This window comes from Symphalangus syndactylus, chromosome 11, assembly GCF_028878055.3.
Source record: "Symphalangus syndactylus isolate Jambi chromosome 11, NHGRI_mSymSyn1-v2.1_pri, whole genome shotgun sequence".
Classification (NCBI taxonomy): domain Eukaryota; kingdom Metazoa; phylum Chordata; class Mammalia; order Primates; family Hylobatidae; genus Symphalangus; species Symphalangus syndactylus.
In genome coordinates, this window is record NC_072433.2 from 55230149 (window position 1) to 55240123 (window position 9975).

The window sequence follows — 9975 nt, forward strand, 5'->3', positions numbered from 1 at the left end:
GCACTCCAGACTGGGAGACAGAGCGAGACTCCGTCTCAAAAAAAAAAAAAAATGTGCATCGTCCCAGAACTTTGTGAGGCCAAGGTGGGAAGATAGCTTGAGCCCAGGAGTTTCAAGACTAGCCTGGTCAACGTAGTAAGACTCCATCTCTACAAAAACTTTGAAAAATTAGCACGGCATGGTGGCAAGCACCTGTAGTTCCAGCTCTGTGGGAGGCTGGGGCAGGAGGATCACTTGATCACTTGAGCCCAGGAGGTCGAGGCTGCAATAAGCCGTGATCACACCGCTACATTTCAGCATGGGTGACAGAGCAAGACCCTGTCTTAACAAAAATAGTAATATAAATAAAATATTGACCATAAATGAATCCTCCCTAAATGACTCCTCACTGCACTTGGAATAAAATCCAAATTCCTACTTTAGATGGGCGATGTGTATCTCAACCATGGTAGGTGAATTATATCTCAATACAGCTGTTATTAAAAAAATAAGGCCAAGTATGGTGGCTCATGCCTGTATGTAATCCCAGCACTTTAGGAGGCCGAGGAGGGTGGATTGCTTGACCAGCCTGGGCAACATGGCAAGACCCCGTCTCTACAATAGAAAAATTAGCTGGGCATGGTAGTGCACCCTGGAGTCCCAACTGCTTGGAAGGCTGAGGCAGGAGGATCAATTCAGCCTGGGAGCTCAAGGTTGCACTGAGCTGTGCTCAAGCCACTGCACTTTTGCCTGGGTAACAGAACGAGACCCTATCTCAAAATAATGACAATAATAAAATTCTCCGTGTGTCCCACAAGGCCTGCATAATCTGGCCCCTGTCCAGCTCTTTGAACCCATGTAGTACGACTTTCAATTTCCTCACTCCCCTGGCCGCACTAGCCCTTCATTTTTGTTTTTGTTTTGAGACAGTCTCGCTCTGTCGCCCAGGCTGGAGTGCAGTGGCACAATCTCGGCTCACTGCAACCTCCACCTCCTGGGTTCAAGCGATTCTCCTGCCTCAGCCTCCCGAGTAGCTGGGATTACAGATGACCACTACCACACCCTGCTAATTTTTGTATTTTTAGTAGACGGGGTATCACCACGTTGGCCAGGCTGGTCTCGAACTCCTGACTTCAGGTGATCTGCCCACCTTGGCCTCTGAAGGTGCTGGGTGCCTTAGAGGTGTTAGACACCATGCCTGGCCCACACTGGTTCTCCCTTTCGTTTTGCAATCATTCCATGATTGTTTCTTTTTTTTATTGTTGAGACAGTCTCACTCTGTCACACAGGCTGAAGTGCAATGGTGTGATCTCGGCTCATTGCAACCTCCACCTCCTGGGTTCAAGCAGTACTCATGCCTCAGCTTCCCAAGTAGCTGGGATTACAGGCAAGTGCCACCACATCCGACTAATTTTTTATTTTTAGTAAAGATGGGGGGGTTTCACCATGTTGGCCAGGCTGGCCTCGAACTCCTGGCCTCAAGTGATCTGCCCGTCTCTGCCTCCCAAATTGCTGGGAGTACAGGCATGAGCCACCGCGCTCGGCCCCCATGATTGTTTCTACCTTGATTTTCTTCGTAGCATCTAATTGCCCAAAATTATCTTACTAGTTTGCTTGTTTTCTTCCCATCTCACCAGCTGGTGGCACTAAGAACTTATTTTTTTATTTTTATTTTTGAGACAGAGTCTTGTTCTGTCGCCCACGCTGGAGTGCAGTGGAACGATCTTGGCTCACCGCAACCTCCGCCTCCTGGGTTCACGCCATTCTCCTGCCTCCGCCTCCGGAGTAGCTGGGACTACAGGCGCCTGCCAGCACGCCTGGCTAATTTTTTTTTTTTTTTTTTTTGAGGCAGAGTCTTGCTCTGTCACCCAGGCTAGAGTGCAGTGGTGCGATCTCAGCTCACTGCAAACTCCGCCTCCTGGGTTCAAGCAATTCTCCTGCCTCAGCCTCCCAAGTAGCTGGGATTACAGGCGCCCACCACTGCACCCAGCTAATTTTTGTATTTTTTAGTAGGGACGGGGTTTCACCATCTTTGCCAAGCTGGTCTTGAACTCCTGACCTCATGATCCACCCACCTCGGCCTCCCAAAGTGCTAGGATTACAGGCATGAGCCACCGTGCCCGGCGTTTTTTTTTTTTTTGTATTTTTAGTAGAGATGGGGTTTCACTGTGTTAGCCAGGATGGTCTCGATCTCCTGACCTCGTGAGCCGCCTGCCTCGGCCTCCCAAAGTGCTGGGATTACAGGTGTGAGCCACCGCACCTGGCCTTTTTCACTCTTAAGAACAATGCCGGCCAGGCGCGGTGGCTCACGCTTGTAATCCCAGCACTTGGGGAGACCAAGGTGGGTGAATCACGAGGTCAGGAGTTAAAGACTAGCCTGGCTAACCCCATCTGTACTAAAAACACACACACACACACACACAAAATAGCTGGGGGTGGTGGTGGGTGCCTGTAATCCCAGCTACTAGGGAGGCTAAGGCAGGAGAATCACTTGAACCCGGAGGCGGAGACTGCAATGAGCCCAGATCACACCACTGCACTCCAGCCCAGGCAACAGTGCAAGACTCCATCCAAAAAAAAAAAAAAAAAACCCACAAAAAACAAACAAAAAAAAGTGCCTAATACTTAAGTGAATCAGTATTTGCTGGAGGAATTATTTATTGAATCATTTCAATTGAGCATTTGCACTGGGCTTAGTAAGTTTCCTGAGGTTTTCTTTTTTTTTTTTTTTTTTTTGAGACAGAGTCTCGCTGTCGCCCAGGCTGGAGTGCAGTGGCACGATCTCGGCTCACTGCAGGCTCCGTCCCCCGGGGTTCACGCCATTCTCCTGCCTCAGCCTCCCGAGTAGCTGGGACTGCAGGCGCCCGCCACCTCGCTCGGCTAATTTTTTGTATTTTTAGTAGAGATGGAGTTTCACTGTGTTAGCCAGGATGGTCTCGATCTCCTGACCTCGTGATCCGCCCGCCTCTGCCTCCCAAAGTGCTGGGATTACAGGCGTGAGCCACCGCGCCCGGCCCGAGGTTTTCAAAGGAAAGCAAATTTTGTATTCACATTCATTTTTATAAATAAAGATGGGTCACTGTACCTTCTTGGCCCTCAGCTTTATTATCTACAAGTTGGGGGTGGAGGTTAAATCATATGATGATCTCTAAGATTTCTTGTAGCTCTAAAACTTCTAAGAGGAGGATGGGGTCTGGTGCAATGGAAATGACTACTGGGCAAGCCAGGAACTTAGTGGCACATTAAGGACTAGGTCCCAGCACACTGTCCTTGGTGCCACTCAATAAATCCTTCCTCAGTGTAAGCTCAAGGGCATCCTTCACTCTTCACTCTTCCCACCAGCCAACCTGGCAGCACCTCCTGGGAAGTCTCTCTGGTTAAACCCCTTGGCACCAACCCCATTACATTGCCATAGCCAGGCCAGCATCAGCCCTCTTGTGGACCACTGCACCAACTTCTGCTCTGCCTCCTGCCTCCCCAAGTCCCTGCATGCCAACCCAGAGTGTGCTTTCAAACCCAGGGCTCCCATCACACCCATGTCACTCTGATGCGATGGGAGACATCACAACTGGAAGCACTTGGTGAATGTCACACAAAAGCTACTAAGTAAAAGGTACTTGAGGCCAGGCCCAGTGGCTCACACCTATAATCCCATCACTTTGGGAGGCCGAGGTGGGCAGATCACTTGAGGTCAGGAGTTCAAGACCAGCCTGGCCAACGTGGTGAAACCTCATCTGTACTAAAAATACAAAAATTAGCTGGACGCGGTGATGCACACCCGTAATCCCAGCTACTTGGGAGGCTAAGGCAGGAGAATTGCTTGAACCCGGGAGGTGGCGGTTGCAGTGAGCCGAGATTGCATCACTGCACTCCAGCCTGGGCAACAGAGTGAGACTCCATCTCCAAAAAAAAAAAAAAAAAAGGTAGTTGAGAGGTGGCCTAGGTGGACCAGCCATGCATGGCTTCCCAGAGGAGGCTACACTGTCACCCATCAGGTTCAACAGTTCACAAGAATGGCTCATAATGGGGAGGGGGGGGGTGAAGGGGCAAAAAATAATATAAATGTATTTATTACCACTGAACTGTACACTTAAAAATGGTAAAGATGTAAATTATACATGTATATTTTACTTAAATAAAAACAATGACTCATAGAACGCAGGAAGGCACTACACTTGGGATTACAGCTTTACAAAGAATACAAAGCAGGGCCAGCCAATGAAGAGACACACAGGGAGAGCCGGGAGAGCAGGCCACCAAGATCCTGTGCCCTCTCCCCTGTGGAAGCGGGGCACATCACCTCCCAGCACATCAATGCATTTGCTGACCAGAACACCCACTGAGTTTCAGTGTCTGGAGTTCCTTTTTTTTTGAGACGGAGTCTCGCTACGTTGCCCAGGCTGGAGTGCAGTGACGCAATCTCGGCTCACTGCAAGCTCCGCCTCCCGGGTTCACGCCATTCTCCTGCCTCAGCCTCCTGAGTAGCTGGTACTACAGGCGCCCGCCACCACGCCCGGCTAATTTTTGGTATTTTTAGTAGAGACGGGGTTTCACTGTTAGCCAGGATGGTCTCGATCTCCTGACCTTGTGATCCGCCCGCTTCTGCCACCCAAAGTGCTGGGATTACAGGTGTGAGCCACCACCGCGCAGGCCTGAGTTCTTATTAGTAAATCACTGGCCATGTGATTGGTCTTACCCTCCAGGCCCCCTCCCCTCCCTGGGGGTTGGGCTGGCTCAAAATCCCAACCCTCTAATCACAAGGTTGGTCTTTCTGGTGACCAGGTCCTATCCTGAAGCTACTGAGGGCCTGCCATGAGTCACCTCATTAGCAAAAACTCAGGTGTTGGCTGGGCACAGTGGCTCACGCCTGTAATCCCAGCATTTTGGGAGGCAGGGGTGGGTGGCTCACCTGAGGTCAGGAGTTCGAGAGCAGCCTGGCCAACGTGGTGAAACCCTGTCTCTACTAAAAATACGAAGATTAGCTGGGTGTGGTGGCCCATGCCTGCAATCCCAGCTACTTGGGAAGTTGAGGTGGGAGAATGGCTTGAACCCGGGAGGTGGAGGTTGCAGTAAGCCAAGATCGCGCCACTGCACTCCAGCCTGGGAGACAGTGAGACTCTGTCTCAAACAAACAAAAAAACTCAGGTGTTACATAAGGAACTTCTGAGTAACAGACATTTCTATGACTCAGGAAATTCCAAGTGTTTTGGAAGCTCTATGCCAGGAACCTGGGACAAAGACCAGCCAAATTCTTTTTAAAATTTTATTTATTTGGCTGGGCATAGTGGCTCACACTTGTAATCCCAGCACTCTGGGAGGCCAAGTCGGGCAGATCACTTGGGGCTGGGAGTTCGGGACCAGCTTCGCTAACGTGGTGAATCCCCATCTCTGCTAAAAATACAAAAATTAGCCAGGCCTGGTGGTGCACGTCTGTAATCTCAGCTATTCGAGAGGCTGAGGCATGAGAATCACTTGAACCCGGGAGGCAGAGTTTGCAGTGAGCTGAGATCATACCACTGCACTCCAGCCTGGGTGACACAGCGAGACTGTTTCTCAAAAAAAAAAAAAAATCATTTATTTGGTTTTTTTTTTAGAGACAGGATCTTGCTGTGCATGATCTTGGCTCACTGCAACCTCTGCCTCCCTGGTTCAAGCCATTCTCATGCCTCAGCCTCCCGAGTAGCTGGGATTACCGGAATGGACCACCACACGTGGCTAATTTTTTTTGTATTTGTTGTAGAGATGGGATTTCACCATGTTGCCCAGGCTGGTCTTGAACTCCCAGCTTCGGGTGATTCGCCTGCCTCAGCCTCCTAAAGTGCTGGGATTACCGGCGTGAGCCACCACGCCCAGCCTATTTATTTTTCTTAGGTTTGGGGGTACATGTGAAGGTTTATCACATAGATCGACACCTATCATGGGGGTTTGTTGTACATATCATCACTCAGGTATTAAGCCCAGTACCCAACAGATAAATTCCTTATTAAATGACAGAAGATCACTGGGCGATGAAACTGAGCTGATGAGGCAGCCTTGTTTTATTTGCTGGAGCTATTGGGAAAGCTATACTCTTTTTCTGCCAGGGTTGTTTAAGCTGGTAGAATGAGGCTTGGCTATTTTGCTACTTATGAGAAGACAACCTCCCTGAGAATGAAGACAGTCCAGGGAGCCAGGCGTGGGTCATGCCTGTGGTCCCAGCTACTGGGGAGGCTGAGGTGAGAGGATCGCCTCAGCCCAGGAGTTCGAAGCTGCAGTAAGCTATGATTGTACCACTGCACTCCAGCCTGGGTGACAGGGCAAGACCCTGTATCAGGGGAAAAAAAAAAAAAAAGAGAGAGAGAAAGAAAGTAAGTCCAGGGAAAAGCAGAACTAAAAGAGACTGAGACCAAGTTCAAATCAACATCGTCTGAGCCTCTGGCTCCAGCCATGCCTGAAGTCATTCTATCTCTGATTTTTCAATTATTTAAACCAATAGACCCCCCACTCTTTTCATGTTTAAGTTAGCTGGAATTAGGGTTTATAGTAGTTATAGGGGAAAGCATCCCGAGTTTTACATCCCTGCTTCTGAGGAAGAAGGGTTTCTCCCCTTCATATTAATGCCTTGGCTTAACCTGGGCCCTGGATAACATCCCTACCAACCTTCCCCGCAACCTTGCTCCTTCAGCAACCATCCTCTCTACTGATTCCTTTCCCCTTAATGTTTCTAACAAAATCAGATCTTCCTCAAGATAGAAACAAACAAGCAAACCTTTCTGCCTTATCACACTTACAACCTGCCTTATCTCTGTCCTCCCCTTTTTAGCCAAACTGTGTAGAACATCTCTCCACATTTTTCCTCCCACTTCTTGAATTTTTTTTTTTTTTTTTAAGATGGAGTCTTGCTCTGTCACCCAGGCTGGAGTGCAGTGGCACGATCTTGGCTCACTGTGACCTCCACCTCACAAGTTCAAGTGATTCTCCTGCCTCAGCCTCCCAAGTAGCTAGGATTACAGGTGCGTGCCACCACGCCTGGCTAATTTTAGTAGAGACAGGGTTTTGCCATGTTGGCCAGGCAGGTCTCAAACTCCTGACCTCAGGTGATCCACCTGCCTTGGCCTCCCAAAGTGCTGGAATTACAGGCGTGAGCCACCGCGCCCGGCCTCCTCCCAATTCTTTACCTTCCACTCATTCCTTAAACCACTACGATTTGGCTTCTGCTGAAACTACTCTCACCAAGTCACGCAGCAGTCTCTTAGTTATCAATGCCTTCTAGAGGAGACGATGGCAGCTCACCCTGTGATCCCCCACGGATCCCTTTATATCATTTGTGTTTGTCCATTTCCCCTGACATACACACATCCTATACTCACTCCCACACTCCCTGGTCTCCGGTGTGTGATTTCTGTTCCAACAGTTAGGACTCCAGATTTATTTTTTTAAATTTCTTGAGATGGAGTCTCGCTCTGTTGCCCAGTCTGGAGTGCAGTGGCACAATCTCGGCCCACTGCAACCTCCACCTCCCAGGTTCAAGCGATTCTCGTGCCTCAGCCTCCCAAGCAGCTGGGATTACAGGCACGCACCACCACACCCGGCTAATTTTTTATATTTTTGGTAGAGATGAGGTTTCGCCATGTTGGCTAGGCTGCTCTCAAACTACTGACCTCAAGTGATCTGCCCACCATAGCCTCCCAAAGTGCTGGGATTGATTACAGTAGAATTGATTACAGGACTGAGCCACCATGCCCAGCACTTTTTTTTTTTTTTTTTGAGATGGAGTCTCACTCTGTTGCCCAGGCTGGAGTGCAGTGGGACGATTTTGGCTCACCACAGCCTCCGCCTCCCAGGTTCAAGTGATTCTCCTGCCTCAGCCTCCCAAGTAGCTGAGATTACAGGCATGTGCCACCATGCCCAGCTAATTTTTGTATTTTTAGTAGAGGTGGGGTTTCACTATGTTGGCCAGGATGGTCTTGAACTCCTGAACTCATGATGCGCCCGCCTCGGCCTCCCAGTGTTGGGATTACAGGCATGAGCCACCGCACCCAGCCATCTTAGAACATTCTTTTTTTTTGGGGGGGGGGGGGGGACAGAGTCTTGCTCTGTTGCCCAGGCTGGAGTGCAGTGGTGTGATCTTGGCTCACTGCAAGCTCTGCCTCCTGGGTTCATGCCATTCTCCTGCCTCGGCCTCCTGAGTAGCTGGGACTATAGGCGCCCGCCACCACGCCTGGCTAATTTTTTTGTATTTTTAGTAGAGATGGAGTTTCACCATGTTAGCCAGGATGGTCTTGATCTCCTGACCTCGTGATCCGCCTATCTCGGCCTCCCAAAGTGCTGGGATTATAGGCGTGAGCCACTGCGCCCGGCCTTGAACGTTCTTAGGTGAGTCAGGATATTTATCCATCTTCCCCTCTTGGGTTATTTGTCTTCGCGTTCCAGGATGGGCACTTGATCCAATCAGCTGCTCAGTTCTGGAAATTTCATTGGGAATCTTGGAAAAGAGGCATGTTCCTTCTAGGAGAGTTGCTAAGCTATTAGGGTTTAAGCTTGGAGCTACAAAAAGCCATTTTGCCACCAAGAGAGGAGAGTCTGCCTGAGGGTGAAGCCAAATGCATGGGGAAGGCAGAACCAGAGATGGTGAGCCACAGGTTCCTGATATCTTCTGGCCCCTGTGTTCACCTGTCCGAATCTGTCCGCTCTGGACTTTTCGATTACTTGGGCCATAGCTTCCTTTACTGTTTAGGCCAGCTGGAGCCGGGTCAGAGACTGGATGGGTGGAGGATCTCACTGTGCTCATGCTTTCGACTACCCTCCGTACTTTAATTGTTCTCGATTTCTCTAACTGGCCTTGATGTCTCTTCTGAGCTCCAGACTATATGCCCACAGATGTCCCAAAAGCACGTCTGAAACTGACCTCATTATTATTATTGTTATTATTTTTGAGATGGAGTCTGGCTCTTTTGCCCAGGCTGGATTGCAGTGACGCAGTCTTGGCTCACTGCAACTTCCGCCTCCTGGGTTCAAGTGATTCTTCTGCTTCAGCCTCCTCCCAAGTAGCTGGGATTACAGGTGCCTGCCACCACGCCCGGCTAAATTTTTTGTATTTTTAGTGCAGATGGTGTTTCACCATGTTGGTCAGGCTGGTCTCAAACTCCTGACCTTAAGTGATCCGCCCCCCTCGGCCTCCCGAAGTGCTGGGATTACAGGCGTAAGCCACTGCGTCCGGCCTTGACCTCATTCTTTTTTTTTTTTGATAGGGAGTCTAGCTCTGTTGCCCGCGCTGGAGTGTCGTGGCGCCATCTCGGCTCACTGCAACCTCTGCCTCTCGGGTTCATGCTATTCTCCTGCCTCGGTCTCCCAAGGGGCTGGGATTACAGGCGCCTGCCACCACGCCCGGCTAAATTTTTTGTATTTTTAGTACAGACAGGGTTTCACCATGTTGGTGAGGCTGGTCTCAAACTCCTGACCTCAAGTCATCCGCCCGCCTCGGCCTCCCAAAGTGCTGGGATTACAGGCGTGAGCCAGCGCGCCCGGCCCTGACCCCATTTTTTTTTTTTTTTTTTTTTAAATAGGGATTCTAGTTCTGTTGCCCGGGCTGGAGTGCGTGGCGCCATCTCGGCTCACCGCAATCTGCCTCCCAGATTCAAGCTATTCTCCTGCCTCTGCCTCCCGAGGGACTAGGACTACAGGCGCGCGCCACCATACCCGACTAATTTTTGTATTTTTAGTAGAGACGGGGTTACACTATGTTGGCCAGGCTGGTCTCGAACTCCTGACCTCAGGTGATCCACCTGCCTCGGCCTTCCGAAGTGCTGGGATTATAAGCGTGAGCCACTGCGCCAGGCCCTGACCTCATTATTTCTACCCCCCCATCTTCATCTCCAGTCTCAGAGATGCAAACTCCTGGACCGCCTGCCCCTTTCCTCAGATAAACCAAGGTCGTAAGTTCAGGCTCCGCCTCCCCGCAGGGCCTCCCCAAGGTCACCCACTTCTTTCCTCGCTCACCTCCTTGGGGGCGTTGTC